Genomic DNA, 21150 nt, shown 5'->3' with positions numbered 1-21150 from the left:
TACTCCTCTTGGGTGAATTTGCTTCCTTTTTTTCTAGAGCTTTTAGATGTGTTGTCAAGCTGCTAGTATGTGCTCTCTCCCGTTTCTTCTTGGAGGCACTCAGAGCTCTGAGTTTCCCTCTTAGAAATGCTTTCATTGTGTCCCAAAGGTTTGGGTACGTTGTGGCTTCATTTTCATTAAACTCTAAAAAGTGTTTAATTTCTTTCTTTATTCCTTCCTTGACCAAGGTATCATTGAGAAGAGTGTTGTTCAGTTTCCATGTGAATGTTGGCTTTCCATTATTTATGTTGTTATTGAAGATCAGTCTTAGGCCATGGTGGTCTGATAGGATACATGGGACAATTTCAATATTTTTTGTATCTGTTGAGGCCTGTTTTGTGACCAATTATATGGTCAATTTTAGAGAAGGTCCCCTGAGGTGCTGAGAAGAAGGTATATTCTTTTGTTTTAGGATAAAATGTTCTGTAGATATCTGTCAGGTCCATTTGTTTCATAACTTCTGTTAGTTTCACTGTGTCCCTGTTTAGTTTCTGTTTCCATGATCTGTCCATTGGTGAAAGTGGTGTGTTGAAGTCTCCCACTATTATTGTGTGAGGTGCAATGTGTGTTTTGAGCTTTACTAAAGTGTCTTTAATGAATGTGGCTGCCTTTGCATTTGGAGCGTAGATATTCAGAATTGAGAGTTCCTCTTAGAGGATTTTACCTTTGATGAGTATGAAGTGTCCCTCCTTGTCTTTTTTGGTAACTTTGGGTTGGAAGTCGATTTTATCCGATATTAGAATGGCTACTCCAGCTTGTTTCTTCAGACCATTTGCTTGGAAAATTGTTTTCCAGCCTTTCACTCTGAGGTAGTGTCTGTCTTTTTCCCTGAGATGGGTTTCCTGTAAGCAGCAGAATGTTGGGTCCTGTTTGTGTAGCCAGTCTGTTAGTCTATGTCTTTTTATTGGGGAATTGAGTCCATTGATATTAAGAGATATTAAGGAAAAGTAATTGTTGCTTCCTATTATTTTTGTTGTTAGAGTTGGCATTCTGTTCTTGTGGCTGTCTTCTTTTTGGTTTGTTGAGGGATTACTTTCTTGTTTGTTCTAGGGCATGATTTCCGTCCTTGTATTGCTTCTTTTCTGTTATTATCCTTTGAAGGGCTGGATTCTCGGAAAGATATTGTGTGAATTTGGTTTTGTCGTGGAATACTTTGGTTTCTCCATCTATGGTTATTGAGAGTTTGACCGGGTATATTAGCCTGGGCTGGCATTTGTGTTCTCTTAGTGTCTGTATAACATCTGTCCAGGCTCTTCTGGCTTTCATAGTCTCTGGTGAAAAGTCTGGTGTAATTCTGATAGGCCTTCCTTTATATGTTACTTGACCTTTCTCCCTTACTGCTTTTAATATTCTATCTTTATTTAGTGCATTTGTTGTTCTGATTATTATATGTTGGGAGGAATTTCTTTTCTGGTCCAGTCTATTTGGAGTTCTGTAGGCTTCTTGTATGATCATGGGCATATCTTTCTTTATGTTTGGGAAGTTTTCTTCTATTATTTTGTTGAAGATATTAGCTGGCCCTTTAAGTTGAAAATCTTCATTCTCATCAATTCCTATTATCCGTAGGTTTTGTCTTCTCATTGTGTCCTGGATTTCCTGGATGTTTTGAGTTAGGATCCTTTTGCATTTTGTATTTTCTTTGACTGTTGTGTCGATGTTCTCTATGGAATCTTCTGCACCTGAGATTCTCTCTTCCATTTCTTGTAATCTGTTGCTGATGCTCGCATCTATGGTTCCAGATCTCTTTCCTAGGGTTTCTATCTCCAGCGTTGCCTCGCTTTGGGTTTTCTTTATTGTGTCTACTTCCCTTTTTAGTTCTAGTATGGTTTTGTTCATTTCCATCACCTGTTTGGATGTGTTTTCCTGTTTTTCTTTAAGGACTTCTACCTGTTTGGTTGTGTTTTCCTGCTTTTCTTTAAGGGCCTGTAACTCTTTAGCAGTGCTCTCCTGTAATTCTTTAAGTGACTTATGAAAGTCCTTCTTGATGTCCTCTATCATCATCATGAGAAATGTTTTTAAATCTGTGTCTAGATTTTCGGTTGTGTTGGGGTGCCCAGGACTAGGTGGGGTGGGAGTGCTGCGTTCTGATGATGGTGAGTGGTTTTGATTTCTGTTAGTAGGATTCTTACGTTTGCCTTTCGCCATCTGGTAATCTCTGAAGCTAGCTGTTATAGTTGTCTCTGTTAAGAGCTTGTTCTTCAGGTGACTCTGTTAGCCTCTATAAGCAGACCTGGGAGGATAGCTCTCTCCTTAGTTTGAGTGGGTAGAGTATTCTCTGCAGGCAAGCTCTCTTCTTACAGGGAAGGTACCCAGATATCTGGTGTTCGAACCGGACTCCTGGCAGGAGTTGTGTTCCACTCACTAGAGGTCTTAGGATCCTGTGGGGAATCCTGTGTGGGCCCTTGCGGGTGTCGGGCGCCTCCGCTGGCAAGGTACCTCGGGGCTCAAGTGGAGCGGAAGGGGCTTGTGCCCCAGGTCAGGCCCGGGTAGTCGTCTTTCCCTGGTCTTTAAACATGCTCAATGTCCTGAGGGAAGAGAAAATCTTTCCTTGACAGTAATACCCATCATTTTCCTAGATTTCAGGTTCCTTGCGAAACTCAAGGAATCAATATGACAATATTCTCAAGGACAGCTGTTTCAAATAACATTAAACACCACAGTATGGGTGGCTCTCATTTGGCACCATGCAAAGTTGATCTGGCACTGCTGAGACTCCTGGTTTTGGAAGGCCCAAGGTGTGATGAAACAACAGATGAATGAATGAATGAATGGTCGTGGTCCAGCCCACATTAATTGTGATGGTTTGTATATGCTTGAGCCAGGGAGTGACACTATTAGGAGGTGTGGCCCTGTTTGAGTAGGTGTGTCACTGTGGATATGGGCTTTAAGACTCTAGTTCTAGCTGCCTGGAAATAAGTACTCTGCTAGCAGCCTTTAAATGGAGATGTAGAACTCTCAGATTTTCTGGCACTATGCGTGCCTGGATGCTGCTATGATCCTGCCATGATGATAATGGACTGAACCTTTGAACCTGTAAGTCAGCCCTAATTAAATGATGTCCTCATAAGAGTTGCTGAGGTGTGTCTCATGGTGTCTGTTCACTGCAGTAAAACCCTAACTAAGACAGTGATGCAAATAAGAATGAGGAGCCAGAGTGCGACGATGGCCTAGTGGGTGACATGTTTGTTAGGCAAGCACTGGGACCTGAGCTTGGTCCCCAGCACTTACACAAATGCCAACTTGTGATCCTAGCTCTTCTTAGGTAGAGACCAGGGATCCCCAGAGAGCTGACTGGCTAGCTAGACTAGCCAATGCTGATTTCAGGTGAGAGGGCTCTGTAGCAGTATATAAAGTGGAGGGTAATCAAGAAACAAGAAAGACATGTGACACCAATCGCTGGCCTACCCATGCATATCCACACATGTGAACACACACACACACATGGAAGAGGGTACGGAAACCAGAACACAAGTGAATATGAGCTGAGAAGGAGAAGGAGATAGGATGGAGGCTGAGAACAGCTGTGCAGAACAGCAGGATTAAAGAAACAGGAAGTGGTTAACAACTGGCAGAAAAAGCCAAGATGAAGTCTGGAAAGTATACCGAGCCCGATGGCAACAGCTGGAGCAAGAGGCACAGCTGGAGCAAGAGGCACAGGCATTGGAGAGGGCCCGTTAGCTGTGTCTAACATGCCTTGAGGTGATCGTTTCAATTGCTCTAATATGAAGATTTTCTCTCTGGCTGACAGCTGCCATGGAAAATGTAATAGTGACGGATGGCTATCAGAAAAGCTTCACATATAATTAAATTAAGTTGGAGAAGAAAACATACTTTCTGGAACACAGTCCGGAACTGAGGATTAGTGTGAAGACTAGCCAAAATCCTGTTTGTTTAACAAACACTACTTTCTAGGGTTTTGCAGCAATTTTTGAATCTCAATCTCTTGCTTGCTGCAGTTTCTCACACTGGATCCCCAAACCCAATCATCTGGGTCCAATTTCCTGATCAGAGAGAAGGAAATAGTAGTGACCAGTGGTCCCATCACAGCTGGACTCAAACGAATGCATTCCCCATCAGGTGTTTGAAATAATAGCCAGCGTTAGACAACCATCAGATAAACTTAGTAGTCAACAGCACTACTGTAATTATATAATTTATAATATAATTCTCACCATTGTGATCTTCTATTAAGCACAGTTCTATAAATACAAGGTAAGTGTTTGTTTTGTCTTCTTTCTTAAATCTCATTTTACAAATGAGGTGAGTTGGCTTCTTTGGGGCAAATGTTGAACTGTGAGCCCTGCACTGGTTGAGTCAGAGTTAGGACACAGCCTCCAATCCCTCTCACACACAGCCTAGGCTCTGAGAAAGGCCAACAATTGTCCATCTTAAGGGAATCATCACAATCGTAAAGCAACCTGGCTTTATTCTATGTCTAACAAGCAAAGTAATTTTTTATATTGTAGGCTCAGTTCCTTCTGTTTATCATAGTGGCCCTGGGTCACATGGTATATAACTGTTATATAAAGTAAATTGAATTGTACTGAGGCAAAAACTAATAAAAGAAAAAAATTAACCGGAAGAAATGTTGATGTGTAGCGAACCATCCAAATGTACATTACTCACAAGCAGCCTAAAGTTTTGTAAAGCCTCGAGTGAGTTGAGGCTGGAATGAAGGAACCGCTCATGAACACTGAGGCTTTCCATAAGAAGCACAACAAGTGTGGCTTTGTGTTTTCCCCTTGTAGAAGAATCACCAGGCTTCCAGCCACCCTCAAGATGCAGCATTTAGCACCTGGGCTGGAGCAAAATGGGCGCGTCATGCATGACGTTTTGTTGAATTTCCTGGAAGTAAGTCAAAGAACTGAGCATAATCTAAACTCCTCTTGGAAAACTGACAGGCCTGTGACATCCATCACAGTGCAGAAACAGAAGCGGAAATGTTTGGAGATTCAAACCTGTCATGAGTGTGGGAAACTAGTCTAAAGCAGTAAACCCGAGAGCGCGTCTAGTAAACATTGAGATGTAGCGAGGAAGAACAACATGGGGAATAAATGTGTTCTTCCTCCGTATGAAAACACTGGACTGAGCCAAGGTAATTGAGTTTTCAGACAGTATAAAGTAAGGAGAGATGGGAGGTAGGAGAACAACATTCAAGGGGAAGGGGGGCCAAAGAGAAAGAACTAACAGCTTGTTCATTGAGAAAGGCCAAGTCTCACTTCAATAAATCTGCTTTTATTGAGGCAGTGTCTGTGCAGCACATGGGGCAGATAATGGTAATCTGATATGTTTACATAGCACGCATAATCAAGAGACTGTAAGAATCTCCATTTCTGCAAGCATTAAGGTTTGGTTTAATTTTTAATTCCATGTATGTGTGGGTATGTGCACAGGAGTACAGGTATTATCCATGCTGGGCAGAGGAGGATGTTGGAGCCCCTGGGGCTTTGTAGATTGCAAACCATCCTGTGGAGGCTGAGAATGGAACTTGGGTCCTCTGCAGGAGCGGTATGCATTCTTAACCACTGAGCCATCTCTCAAGCCCCATTAGTCATTTTCACGTGCTGAAAATTCATATTTTTCTAATCATCGTGGTACTGGCTAGTTTTGTGTCAACTTGACACAGCTGGAATTATCACAGAGAAAGGAGTTTCAGTTGGGGAAATTCCTCCATGAGATCCTTCTGTGGGACATTTTCTCAATTAGTGATCAAGGGGGAAAGGCCCCTTGTGGGTGGGACCATCTCTGGGCTGGCAGTCAGGGGAAGCAAGCCAGTAAAGAACATCCCTTTATGACTTCTGCATCAGCTCCTGCTTTCTGATCTGCTTGAGTTCCAGTCCTAACTTCCTTGGTGATGAACAGCAGTATGGAAGTGTAAGCTGAATAAACCCTTTCCTCCCCAGCTGCTTCTTGGTCATGATGTTTGTGCAGGAATAGAAACCCTGACTAAGACAATCGTTAAATATACTGTACGTTGTTTTCACCTGTAATTGTCCTGCCCTATGCTGTAGAAAAAGCAGCCGATAGAGCTACCTCATGATCCCAAGATTCCACTGCTGGGTATCCATCTAAAAAATATGAAATCATTACACCAAAACGACTCTTGTGTTTCCAGTTCTGTTGGGTTTCTGATGCCACTGATTGAATGTCTTTCTGTCTCCACTTTGCTTGCCCTCCCCAGGCTGTAGTAACTGTAATTTCATTTTGTTCTAAACTATTGACTTATTAATTTTCTGAAATGAATGAGAAAGTGGTAAATGTTGTACTTGTTTTTCTCTGTCTGGCTTATTTAGCTTAACATAGTGACCTCCAATTCTACACATGTTGCTATAAATGTCAGGTGATTATCCTTTTATGTCTGCATAGTACTCCAGTGTGTGTGTGTGTGTGTGTGTGTATCACATTTTCTATATCCATGCATCTGTTTATTGGCATCTAGGTTGATTCCATGTCTTAGATATTGTGAATATTGTTGTAATAAAAATGGAAAACGCAGGGGCAGGGGCAGGGGGCTGCTCTGCACAGCTCCTACAGGAGCTCCTAATTGAAGACTGCACGAGAGACCAAGAATTGCTGATGCAGACAATGCCAGCCAACTGGAAACTGCTGTTTAGAAGAGATGCTTTCTTGGGACCAATGGGGCGCCGGTGGAGGGTATTAAAGGCGATTGCAGGGGCATCGCTTGCTGCAGCATTTCTCACCTGTTCCCAGCTCACCTTCAACCCCCCCAAGGGCAGGTAGGGTTGGCAGCAAGTAGTTTAGGGTACAGGCAGCATGATAAGATGTTCCCTTTAGCGCAGGACAATCACAGTCACCTCTTCTCAGCACTTGGGCCTGTTATGAGTCTCTGCACAAAATGCTGTCCACGGCAGGAAATAGCTTTTCTGGCCAAGGTTGAGCACATTCCAGACATTCTTTTCACTCTATCTCTGGTTCTGTTCCCAGAGCCTTAGAACGGCTGGTAGGAATGTTCTGTTTAGAGAGGAACATCTGTTATCAGTATAGTTGAGGAGCTATGTATCTCTGCATTAACCTTTCATTGTGAAGAGAAGATTTTGTTTGCTTTTCTTTAAGTCTAAGAATAGCATTTTTCTATGAGAGTAAATGTAAGTATTTAGAAGGCATCTTGGTACTGTGCCAACTGAGCTAAATGGTAAGTTTCCCTGATAGGCCTAGGATGTTGTCAGCCATGAGTTTTTAAGTGGGTTTGTAGGACTAGGCATGGATTTCTTCTTGTGCAATGGGCCTCAGAGCCAATCATGGAGTGTCAGTTGCCCCTGGAACAGTCATGCCACTATTGTATGAGTGACCACATCCTGTCTGGGAGGTTGATACTGTAGTTTGTAGGGTTCTCATTAAGGCAAGGACACTGATACCTATTTACACCTCCTTAGCCTGTATTGCTCCTCCTGACCCTATGAAAGCTGACCAGCAGAAGACAGCTTTCAGCTCAGTTTCCATTTTTCTCCGTATCTCGTATCCAAGGTGTGTGGTGTCTTCAACAAGACTTAGTAGCTGGTTTTGGGGAGCAGCCACAGGGAATGGCAGGAGCCTGTGTTGTTTGGTGGGAGCTTCTGGAGCCCTAGTCTGCAATCCATAAGGCAGCATCCCACACTGAGATCTTGGTTTAGTAACATGGTTGATACTCAGCAGTGCAGGCTCTCACATTTCTTAGTTATGAGGTTAGTTGTTCTACTTTTTAAGCAAATGTTCTTGGTGCTCGAATTTCAAAGTTCCCTGTTCTAGATACTCATCTCATGGTAGAAGAGTACTTGAAAACATTCATCCAAATTTTGTAATTTTCCTCTTAATTACGTTGACTGTTTCCTTTGCTACACAGAGGCATCGTGGGTTGACGTAACCCAGGTTGTCTGCTTTTTCTTCCTTGCTGTGCCTTTGGAGAAAGTCACTACCTGAGCCAATGTCTTGAAGTGTGCCCCTGTGTTCTCTTATGCTCACTTCATAGTTGCAGAGTTTGGTTTAAGGATTTAATATCGTCTTGAGTTGGTTGTTGTATACAGGGAGGAGTCTTACTTTTATTCTTCTGTATCTGTGTGTCAAATTTTGTCAGCAACATTGATTGATGAGACTGTCCTCTACTGTATGTCCTTTCATAGGAACCTGTAGGCTATACAAAGATGGATTTACTTCTGGATTATCTATTATGTTCTATTGATCTGTGTTGTCTGTTTCTGTATGTGCACCAGGCTCTTTACATTTGTATGGCTTTGTAATATGCTTTTATCCAGTATTGTGATGCCTCTATAGATTTCTCTTTTATTTTTTATTACTGTTTTTTGTTCTTTAGGACTGTTTCTGTTATTCTGGGACTTTTGTGGTATCACATGAATTTTAGGATTATTTCTATTAAGAAAAATTGCTGATATTTCATGGGAATTATATTGTCTCTATAAATCTCTTTGAGTGGTATAATCACCTTAATAACACCAGTTCTTCTGATCCATTAGCATAGAATGTCTTTCCATCTTTTTTGTGGCCTCTGTAATATATCTTTCCTTGTTGTTCTATACGTCTTTAAGTTTATAAGTGGAAGAATACTTCCACTTCCCTGTTTAAATCTATGCCTCAAGATTCTGCTGTTAGTTGCTACTATAGATGCTTTCCAACTTCCTGTTTAGTAAGTCCACCATCAGCATAGAGAATATTCCATGGTGTGCTGTTATATCTAGGTGAAGTTGTTCATAAGTTTGCATAGGTCTCTGATTATTGGTTTTATTTTTTTATGTGTGACATCATAGCACCTGCAAACATATGTGACTTCCCTTCAGCCTCTCCAATGTGGACACCCTCTCTTACTTTTTTGGTTTCTAGTCATTCTTGCTGAGGCTTTCAGAACTGTATTAAACACATGTAGTAAAAATTGGATGTCCTTTCTCGTGAGGAAATCTTAAGGTCTTCAGCTGCAGGTTTTTCAAATATAGACTTGAATATTTTGAGGCTTTTCCACTATATACTTAATCTGTTGAGAATTTTACCATGAAGGAGTGTTGAACCCTATCCAATATTTTTTCATTAAAATGAATATATGGTTTATGTATCATTATTATCATATATCATGTGGTTGATTAGTATATGTCAAGCCATCTTTGCATTCCTAGTGTAAATGCCACTTGATTGTGATATTCAAACTTGTAGATATGCTTTTAATCCTGTTTGCCAGCATTTTATTGTGAATTCTTGTATCTCTGTGCATCATCCTCATCAGGGTAGGGGTCTACAGTGGTGGACATTAAACAGGGCCCCACACAGGCCAAATCATACTCCGCTGAGTTATTTTACAAGCTCTCTGCCCTGCTTTTGCCCCTGAAAAACATGACCATACTATGTATCCCAGGCTAGTCTTAACTATTATTGCATTAAAATATATGCCTCCCTTTATGTCCAATAATATTTATTTTAAATATTTATATGGTTTCATGTTTGGTCCATATATATATGTGTGTGTGTATATATATATATATATAGTGTGTGTGTGTGTGTATGTGTGACATCTTCTTGGTGAGTTGACCCTTTTGTCAATATACAATGATTTTCTTTTACTCGTTTTAGAGATTTCTACTTAAAGCTTTCTTTACCTGGTAAAAATACTGTTTGCATAAAGTATCCTTTTCAATCCCTTACTTTTAGTCTATGTTTATCTTTATAAGCAAAATACACTTATTTGATAGCATGTACTTGAGTCATTTTTGTTTATCCACTCAGTGTGTGTCATTAGATTAGTAAATTTAACTCGTTACATGCATGTAGTTACTGAAAGTTGTGAATGTTTTGAACTTTTGATTTGTAACTTGTATTCTGCTTAACCTTTTCTATTACTGTTCCTTTCTCTCTCACACATTATTTATTGTTAAATTGATTTTCAGTGTGCATGGGCATGTTTGTACACATGCAGGTGTGGAGGTCAGATGACAGTATGAAGTGTTGTTCCTCAGGAGCTGCTTACCTTGGTGTGTGTGTCTGTGTGTGTGTGAGAGAGAGAGAGAGAGAGAGAGAGAGAGAGAGAGAGAGAGAGAGACATGTGTATGTGGAAGCCAGAAGTCAATATCGATGTCTTATTTATTACCAGCTACCTTATTTTACAAGAGCAAATCTCTCACTGAACAGAGTTTGGTGGTTCAGCTAAATTGGCTGGCCAGCAAATGCTCAGACTCCCTGTCTCACCTCCACCTCGCCAGCACTGGGAACATAGTTGCGCACTGCCACATCTGGCCCTTAATATGAGTGCCAGCAATTGAACTCATGTCCTCAGGCGTGCATGACAAGCAGTTTATTACCACGATGTCTCCTCAACTCCTTGCTATCTATTTCTGTGCCTTGGTAGTTTCTGTCATGCTGAGGTTTGATCCTCTTCTCTTTCTCTCTCATGTATCTATTATTCTCGTGAGCTTTATATAGACTCATGAATTTTCACGATGGCCATCCTTTTGTTTCATGTAGAAAGCCTCACAAGTCTCATGAGTAAGCACAGATGATTCTGGGGATTTGCAGGACTGACACAATGGTCTCACTTCATGCTCTGAGGCGTGAACTAGACATTGCTTCATCCTGGGGTGGGGGGAGGGGCAGTAGTGTTTGATTCTGGAGCTATGGGCCTGTCAGTTGCTTGTATTCACCTGTGATAACTACATAACTCAGGCATGTCCAAAGGGACACACATGTACAGAGCCCTGAACATTGGCTATTTTGCTTCCAAGGCTGTGTGCTGTGGGGGTTCCTTCCCTAGGTTCCCCAGTGCATATAAAGGAAATATTTGGACTATGACACTAGTGTTTATATTTCTGGAGTTTCAGGCATTGTAAATACCTTCCCTACTGTGATGATTAATATTTATGGTCAACTTGGCAGTTTGGAGGAAACTTGTATGGGTCCTGATGACCCAGTGTAAGTAACGCTCTGGCTTGGGCCACAGCAGCTGGAATGGCAGGATGCTGAAGAGACTGTTTTCTTCCCAGCAAGGGATGTACCAGCTAGGGTCTCTGGAGGTACCCAAGGGACTAAATAACAGCCTATTAGTTCTCAACCTGTGGATCACAACCCCTTTGGGAATGAAACAACCCCATTCACAGGGGTCACATATTAGATACCCTGCATATCAGATGTTTATATTACAATTTATAACAGTAGCAAAATTACAGTTATGAAATGGCTACAAGATAATTTTATGGGTGGGGGGGGTCACCACAACATGAGGAACTGTATTAAAGGGTTACAACATTAGGGCAGTTGAGAACCACTGTGCTAAGCCAAGAACATGTCTAAAGGGGGCTGCTCTAGTAGCTTATGTTCTTGCAGTTGCAGAGACCCAAGATGATTTCCTTCTTTGTATCACAATAATTAACCTTAGATCAACCTGCTCCCTAAACTGAAGTCATAGACTGCAAGGACCATGGGATTTTTCTGCAGTTAAGCTACTGTCTGTGAGTAACTGGCCCCTCCCTGTTACGCTTTCCTGTTCCTGTGTGTCCCTCAGTCCCTTTACCCGCATCTTGGGATCTGGGGTTGAGATTGAGAGTTACTTTGTCCTTTTTCCTTGCTGTTTTTCCATTTTCAATTCAGGGAATGTCCTGTCATTTTCTTGCTGGTTTCCAGGCTTCCTTTTCTAGCTTTTCCTTGAAATACAGCATTTTATTATTTTTCTGTTTCTGTTTTCTGTCGGATCACACACTTTTCAGTCATATTAGCTCTCCTCATTTTGATGGTCTCTCAACGCTATTGGTATAGCTAGCATAACAAATATTATTTGTAATTATGGCTAAATTCTTAATAAAGATTAAATAGTATTTACGACCTAATTTTAAATGTCAGGAAAATAAGTTCTATATTCTATAATAATTTCAGTTAAAATACTTATGTTTTGCATGAATGTTAACTTTAGAACAATCACCCATATAACTGAGGAATTGGGACCTTACTATGATTGATTTGTGAAAATTGACAAGACACAGGACCCAACTGTTTTCTATCCCAGGACAAGAGACAGTGTATGCCTGAAATTGCTCAGGAGACAGGGCTAGGTTGGATCTATGGAACTTCAGCCACATATACACAGCAGCTCTCTGCCTGATATTTCTCAAATTGTTGTGCAAGAAGTAAATTACTGTAGAGAGCAGCTGCCTGTCTGCATAGAGAAAACAGAAGTCGGGGTTAAGGATTTCTGAGGTGAGTGGATTGTAGTATAAGGAACTGGAAGGGAAGAGACAGCAAAGATGCACGGTTTGACAAACAGTAAAATCCCCAGGCCAAAGTTTGTTGATGTCTGACTGACAGACAGCAGCTACTGTGTCTTAAAAGCCAAGTTCCAGAGCTTTTCCCACACAGAAAGGTGGTTACATTCTAACCAATAACAGTCAGTCTTCACTAAGGGCTTTCCTGATTTATATCCGACTCAAGCAAACAAATGAATAATATCTGCCATGGCAAGATATGAGCCGTCTGCCAGCACAAAGTCAGTGCTCTGTAAGAGCTAACAATATCGGATTCTCAACAAGTGTTAGCAGTAACACCTCACAATAAAATGATTAAACATAGAAAACTAGGACTACATAGTGCAAACAGGAAGAGAGAAAAGGTCAACAGAAGCAGCTATCAGAGGCCACAGCTGTCAGAATAATTAGACTTAAAGTAAATTCAATTATATTTGAAAGGGTTAAAGGAGGCTGAATGTGGTAGCACCACACTTCTATAATCACAGCCCTTGAGAGGTGTAGGCAGTCAAGTTGTGTATTTGTGACCACACTGGTCTATACAGTGAATTCCATGCCAGGGCTACATAGTAAGACTGTATCTCAACAAAATAATGCAGTCATTAGTGAACATATATATGTATCTCATCGAGAAGACAGAAAAATTTATAACTAATATATATATATATATATATATACACTATACTATGTTATATAGTATATAATATACTAAATTATATACTTATATAGTATATGTTATATGTAATATATAATTTTATGACTAGCATATGTATGCTAGTTATAAGATTTTATAAGTATATATACTGGTCATAAGATTTTCTACTTCCTTTCTCTCTCTCTCTGTATATATATGTATATATTTATTTACATATATGTATGCATATATACATACACATACAAATATACATACATATATGGTCTTAATAAAGAGTTGGCCGCTACCTGTCCAGATTACTTTATCCAGCAAATTTGTATAAATTCTGTTGTACAAAGACCACTAAAGAAAACCACAATTGGTCAAGATAGAGAGAACTGATCCTGGAGTGTCTGGCCCAACTGGTACATCTACAACACAAATCCTGCACCTAAGATTCAAGGACCATTATGGAGTGGATGAGGAAAAGGTGAGCGTCAGAGAACCAGGAAATATGCTGTGAGATTGTGCCTTTAGAAATGACAGGGAAGTTTCACCAATAACATCTCAAAAATATGACTGCCTAAACAGGATCTGAACAAGGAAAGGAGAAATCTCATGGGCTCCCACCCTTAGACAAAGAGTTAAAGGCAACTTAGGATGCCAAGATAAGGATTAAAAAGTCTACACTAGGGACAAGCCCCTAATTAATTTTCCAATGCCAAAAAACCAGTCCTAAAATTATGTACATATGGGTAATACTAAACAGATCAAGAGGGTTGTATTTGTAGACCTTGGTGTGTATGTGTGTCTGTTTTTCACATATAACAACAATTTTAAACTATTTGTCATAATTGTTGGAATAAGAAAAATCTCTAATAAAAATAAACTAAAGGAATTCATAATCAACAAACCAGCACTACTGATGATAATTGAAGGAATTCTTCAAACTCAAGTGAAAAGTAAAACACATCCAACCAACCATTCTAGAACAGTAGTCAGTCAAGGAGGAACCAGAAGAAAATGAGCACATATTGTCAACAAAAATATCAACGAGGAACATGTACATTTCAATAACTTTGAAAGTTAATGTCTACGTTTCCCCAGTTAAAACATAGAGTACCAGATTTGATTAAATATAGGATTTCTGGGCTACAAAGACTGCTCATTTAAGTAAGAGCATTTGTTGAACAACATGAGGACTTGAGTTTGGAAACTGGTGTCCATGTGAAATACTGGGGATAGCCGCACACACACACACACACACACACACATACACACACACACACACAACTCTCCACAATCACAAAGATAATCAATTTCTTGTATCCAAGAAGCATACCTCACTATTAAAGGCATAGGTAACCTCAGAGTGAAAGGATGAAAAAGGGATTTCAAAGAAGTAGGTATTACATTCCTAATATTTGCCAGAATAAGCAGCAAACAAAGTAAGTTAGGAGAGAGAAAGAAAGATCTTGCTTCATACTGAGTGAAGGCAAGTTTACCAAGTTAATATTATGATTTTAAACATATACCCTGGATGCTGGCACACCTGATTCCATAAAAGAAACACTTTTAGATGTAAAGACAAATGAAATCCAACATTGTACTAGGTTGAATGTTGTGAGTGCTGAGTCAGATCATACTCCACCCCCAAGTAGATAAACAAGTTGGCCAGGGAGTGATTACGATCAAATACATTTTATGAGATTCTCAAAGACTCACTAATATAATGAAAATGGAAAAGCATAGGAGTTATAGAATGTTAGAGATCAATGAACCTAACAAATATCTACAGAAGATTTTATTCAACCACTGAAGAATCCGCATGCATCTCAGCGGCTCATGGAGTGTTCTATGAAATAGATCACATCATAGAACACAAAACAAGTCTTAACAAACACAAGTAAGAATAATTTCTTATATTCTCTCTACCACAACAGGATAAAACTAGGAATCAATTAGCAAGAAAAACTACAAAATCCCACAAAACTTTGGAGTTAAATGACATACTGTTTAATGATTAATGTGTCATTGAAAAGATTCAGAAGGAAATTGAAAATTCCTTAAAGTCAAGGAATATGAAAACACAATGTACAAAAGCTTATGGGACACAATGGGCAATCCCAAGAGGAAACTTGACAACTATAGGTGCTATACCAAAAAAGCCAAAAAAGCCAAAAATGCCAAAAAAAAAAAAAAAAAAACAACCCAAAAAACAAAAAAACAAAAAAGCAAAAGAAAACCACAATTTTTCTTTAGGTGCTTCACAGCCATTTAAGATTCCTCAGTTGTGAATTATCTGTTTAGCTCTGTATCCCATTTTTTTAAATTGGATTATTTGGTTTTCTGGAGTCTAACCTCTTGAATTCTTTGTGTATTTTGGATATTAGCCCTGTATAGGATAGACAGTAAGATCTTTTCCCAATCTGTAGGTTGCCATTTTGTCCTATTGACAGTGTCCTTTGTCTTGTAGAGCGTTTCAGTTTCAGGAGGTTCAATTTGTCAATTGTTGATCTTAGAGCATGAGCCACTGGTGTTCTGTTCAGGAAAATTTCCTATGTACCAATCTGTCTGAGGCTCTTCCCCACTTTCTCTTCTATGAGAGTCAGTGTATCTGGTTTTATGTGGAGGTCCTTGATCCACTTGAACTTGAGCTTTGTACAAGGAGATAAAAAAAATGGATCAATTTGCATTCTTCTACATGCAGACCACTAGATACACCAACACCATTTGTTGAAGATTATTTCTCCCCCCCTCCCCCGCCAGCCCTAATTAAATGTTTGCCTTTATAAGAGTTCCCTTGGTCATGGTGTCTCTTCACAATAATAAAACCCTAAGATAACATACATCTTCTTTAATGTATATTTTTGGCATCTTTGTAAAAACAAACAAACAAAAAACCCCCAAACAGGTGGCTGTAGCTACATGGATTTAATTTTTCTTCCTCCAGTTCCACTTCCTTTTTTCCCATTAATGTAGAGTTACTGTGTATTATGCATTGTGTTACCCCTGGCTGATGTGGAACTTACAATGCAGACAAGGCTGGCCTTGAACTCACTGTCTCTGCCTCCCAAGTACTAAGATTAAAGGCATATACCACCAGGCCTGGCTTAATTCCTGATTCTCTCTTCTGTTTCTTGATGTGTGTGTCTGTTTCAGTGTTGGTATTAATGCTGTTTTTATTACTGTGGCCCAATAGTATGACTTGATGTCAGGTAGGCAGCTTTGCTCTTTTTGCTCAGAATTGTTTTGACTCTCCAGAATTTTTGTAGCTCTGTATGAATTTGAGGGTTGCCTTTTCTCTTTCTGTGAAGAATATCATTGCATTGAGCCAGTATATTGCTTTTGGTAAGATGTCATCACTGTAAATTTTAATGATCCATGAGCATAAGAGTTCTTTCCTATTTGGGTATCTACTTTAATTTCTTTCCTTTAAATTTTTGCTTTTTTAAATTCCTTGCTTCAAATTCTTATTGCAGAAATCTTTTACTTTTAATATCAGGTTTATAATCACAATTTATAGGTTTATAATTCATAATTTATACTTATACTTTATAATATATAAATATAAATTTATAACATACTTTATAGGTTTATAACCACTTTAAGTAGGTTTATAATTACTTATAGCTATAAGCTTTCTCCCCTCTTAGAACTCTTTGCATTGTATCCCATAGGCTCTGTTATGCTGTATATTCATTTTTATTTGATCCAAGAAGTTATAGAATTTCTTTCCTGATTTCTCTAATGACCCATTCACCATTCAATAATATGTTCTTCACTCTTCATGGATCCATGAGTATACTATAACCCCTGTTATATTGATTTCCTGCCTTATTCCTATGTGATTAAATAGAATACAAGAAATTATTTCAAATTCCTTATATTTTGCTAAGATTTTCTTTATGTCCTTCAGTATGATCTATTTTAGAGGTAGTTCTATGGGCTGGCTACTGAGAATAATATTTATTATACAATATTTGGCTAGAATGTTTTATAGCTGCCTCTTAAGTCCATTTACGCTGTAATGCCACTTAGCTTTGGTGGTTCTCAGTTGATGCTCTACTATTGGTGAGCATAAGTATTGCAGGCACCCACTATTGCTGTGTTGAGCTTGGTCTCTATTTTTTCATCCATTTGATTCATGAAACTAGGTGTACCCATGTTTGGTGCCTATGTGTTTAGAACTGTAATGCCCTCTTTATGGACATTACAATAATTAATCAACATATAACGACTTGGTATATCACTTCTGATTTTGATTTAAAGTTGATTTTGTCAGAAGTTATCCTTGCCACACCAGCTTGATTTCTATCTCCACCAGCCTTGTATCTGTTTGCATCTTTTCACACTAAGGATGTGCTATTTTTTTTTGTTATTTTTTTTCAGTGAAATACATGGATAGTGTGTTTTAATTCAAGCTGCTAGTTTTCATTGACGAATTGAGAATGGTCACAGTAATTATTGAAAGGTATGGGTACAGAAAATGTGGTACATTTACACAATGGAGTACTACTCAGCTATTAAAAACAACAACTTCATGAAACTCACAAGCAAATGGGTGGAACTAGAAAATATCATCCTGAATGAGGTAACCCAGTCACAAAAGAACATACATGGTATGTACTCACTGATAAGTGGATATCAGGAAAAACACTCAGAATACCATGATACAACTTACAGACCATACAAAGCTCAAGAAGAAGGAAAACCAAAGTGTTGATGCTTCAGTCCTTCTTAGAAGATGGATCAAAATAATCATGGGGCGTAGAGTGTGGGAAAGACTTGGGAGGAAAAGAGGAGGGGGAGAGGAAAAAGGGGGACAGGGTCAGGTGTGGGAGGAGATGAGGGCGATGTACAGAGGATGAGGAAATTGAACAGTGGTGTATTAATGGGGGATGGGGAACAGGGGTAGCCAACAGAAAGTCTCAGATGGCTCCCAGGACCCAAAGGGAATGACATTAGCTGAAATACCCAACAAAGGGGAGAGAGGACCTATAGAGACCATATGAAGAGGTTAGGCACAGCCCCTGGTTGAGGGATGGGGCCACTCACCCTTCTCAAAAAATTTAACCCAGAATTGCTCCTGTCTAAAGGAAATACAGGGACAATGAGTAGAGCAGAGACTGAAGGAAAAGCCATCCAGAGACTGCCCACCTGGGTATTCATCCCATCTGCAGATACCAAATCCAGTCACTATTGCTGATGTCAATAAGTGCTTGCTGACAGGAGCCTGATATATCTGTCTCCCGAGAGGCTCTGCCAGAGCCTAACAAATACAGATGTGGATGCTTGCAGGCAACCATTGGACTGATCACAGGACCCCAGTGGAGGACTTAGGGGAAGGACTAAAGGAGCTGAAAGGGTTTGTAACCCCATAGGAAGAACAATATCAACTAGCCAGACCTCCCAGAGCTCTGGAGGACTAAACCACCAACCAAAGAATACACATGGAGAAACCCATGGCTCCAGCTGCATATGTGGCAGAGGATGGCCTTATCTGCCGTCAACTAGAGGGGAGGCCCTTGGTCCTCTGAACACTTGATGCTCCAGCATAGCAGAATTCTAGAGCAGGGAGGCAGGAGTGGGTGGGTGGCTGGAGAAAGGGGTGGGATATGGGGTTTACAGAGGGAAAAGGGGGAAGGGGGATAACATGAGGATTTTGTGGGTTCTTTTTCTCCTGATCTAGTGCAGTTTGTTTGTTCCTGGGGCTTCTTGGGTGAATGAGTCTCTTCTGTGTGTAGAATCTGGATTAGCAGTTACTGTATTTTAGATCTTGAAACATATCACTTCATGCTCTCCTTACTTTTTCAGCTTCTGTTGAAAAAAATATGCTTTTATTCTGACAGATCTGCTTTTAAGTGTGACTTTACCTTTAATTATTCTCTCTTTGTTCTGTATATTTAGTGTTTTAACATGGATGTACTGTGGGGGAAGTTCTTTTCTGGCCATGCCTGTTTGGAGTTCTGCTTGCTTCTGTACCTATTCTCTTTGTCCTTAGCATACAATTCTACTTTTATGCTCATAGCTCATGTTATTTGATCTTTCATAGTGTCCATAGATAGCCTGTGTTCTATTTGTACTTTCATGTTAGCTTATCTTCACCATTGTCTGAGTTTTAAGTCACTTGTCTCCCCTGGGACCTGATGTCGTGTCCTCCTTTGATCTGTCTTATTGTTGAGCCCTTCCACTATTTGACTTACTGAACTTCTCAGTTCCAATATTTCATGTCTTTCCGTATCTCTCTGTATTAAATTGCACTTTCATATCCTGTGCTAACTTCCTTATTTTATTAGCTGTTTGGTTGTGTTCTCTTTGAATTCATTTAGGAGTCAATCTGTGTCCTCTTTGATTTCTTGTAAACAGTATTAAATTCTTTATCTGAGACTTCATCTAACTCATTCACGGTGGGAGCCATTAAACTAAGATTACTAACGGTGTTTTGCTTTTTTTGCTTAATTTTATATTTGCAATTTCACATCTGAGATTAGATCAGTGCCTTAATTTTTTTAATCACTCATTTTCTTTCAATGGCAATATTTACAGCCTTCAATTGGGACTAGGTTGCAGTAAGGTTGAGGTATCATTTTCTCCTCTGGATTGGAGTTACAGCTCAGTAGAGATAATGTGGTCAACCCTGGGATCCAGCTCCAGTACTATACTGAGAGCAAAATATTGTTTTCCAAACCAACGACTATAAAACATCAGGTTCAAAATGCAGTAGTATTCCATTAAAAAGCAAGCTTCCCTTCAGTTCTAGTGGTTTTAGGAAGGAAAGGAATTGGTTGTACAGTGTTAACTGAGATACTTAGATTCTGAGAGTATAGATGGAAAGGAAAAAAACATAGGAAGACTAGCAGATGGTCTTAGGATGGTAGAGAAAAATAAGGGGGGAAAGTAAGTAAAAGAAGGAACAAATGGGGGCAATGAGGTAGATACAGCTAAAGGGAGAAGGAACAGAAAAAGTGAAGACATGCAATCAGACAACCTGAACGTTCTCAGCTCTAAGGAGGTTAAGTCAAGGGACCACCTTAACCAGTCAGGTGATATCTTTGGGGAAATCTATTTTTCAAAATGAAGGAATCAGGAGAGAGAGAGAGAGAGAGAGAGAGAGAGAGAGAGAGAGAGAGAGAGAGAGAGAGAGAGAGAGAAGATTTACGGTATGAGCCATCCCTCAGGTTTCCCCTAGGTAGTCGTTTCCTGAGCCACTTATGAGTGCTTGTCCACTCCTTTGTGAAGCCTTTCAGAGGAGCGGCGATGCTTGTGTGGGCCCTTCACAAGTCAGAATGTAAATGCCGCCTCTGCTACTGTGTGATCCTTGGTGAATGGGTACGCACACAGAATTGTGTCAGTGTTCCACTGCGTGCTATGCCTAGGATCTGAGATCAGATTTCTACCATCTGGTTCAATGTCTCCCCTGCTCCCTGGAGGTATTCTGCAGGCTGGGTTTTAGCATATAGTCCCCCATATAGAACTATTAGCTCCAGGTTCCCAGAGTGTGTGTTTCAGAGAGGGCCTAGGATCACTCCACTGCTGACTCGGAGGGGACCTCTTAAATGGCTTCTTGCCAGCTCTGTGACTGAGCGTCTCTCCTCCCACTGCTGGTGCCATTGCCATGCAATGTTTTGTCCCCTTCCTGTCTCTTTTTCTGCTCTTTAGATTGCCTGTTACTGATATCCACTTTGGACCCCGGTCTAGCTGTCTCAGTCCTCACGAAGAAGAGCGAGCTGCACAATGAACACCAATCAGCTCCTCTAGGAGCTGCCCTGACTTTCTCTCCCATTCTACTGCGGTTTCTTCCTGCAATTCGCTAGTAACACTAGAAGTGTTCAGCTGTTGCCTGTCTCTTATACTAACAGCAGTTAAGAGCAGTGGCTGCTCTTCCACAGGACTCAGGTTGAATGCACACACATGACAACCTACAACTGTCTGTAACTCCGGTTCCAGGGGATTCTATGCCTTCCTCTGACCCCCACTGGTAGCAGGCACACATGTTAAAAGTGAAACATTCATACATATAAAGTTACAATAAAATTAAAAAATGATAGCTATTATCTAACTTGATATATTTACCAGAGATTTAAGCAAAACCATGTATCCTGATTAGTTTTTTTTTTATTAACATTTGCCACAAGCTAGAATTATCTGGGAAGAGGAGAAACCTCAATTGAGAAATTTCTTCATAAGATCAGTGTGGGCAAGTCTGTAAGGAATGTTCTTGATTAGTGACTAATGTGAAAGGACTCAGCC

The sequence above is a fragment of the Mus musculus genome, chromosome 4 (assembly GCF_000001635.26).
Source record: "Mus musculus strain C57BL/6J chromosome 4, GRCm38.p6 C57BL/6J".
Classification (NCBI taxonomy): domain Eukaryota; kingdom Metazoa; phylum Chordata; class Mammalia; order Rodentia; family Muridae; genus Mus; species Mus musculus.
This window is presented reverse-complemented; position numbering follows the sequence as displayed.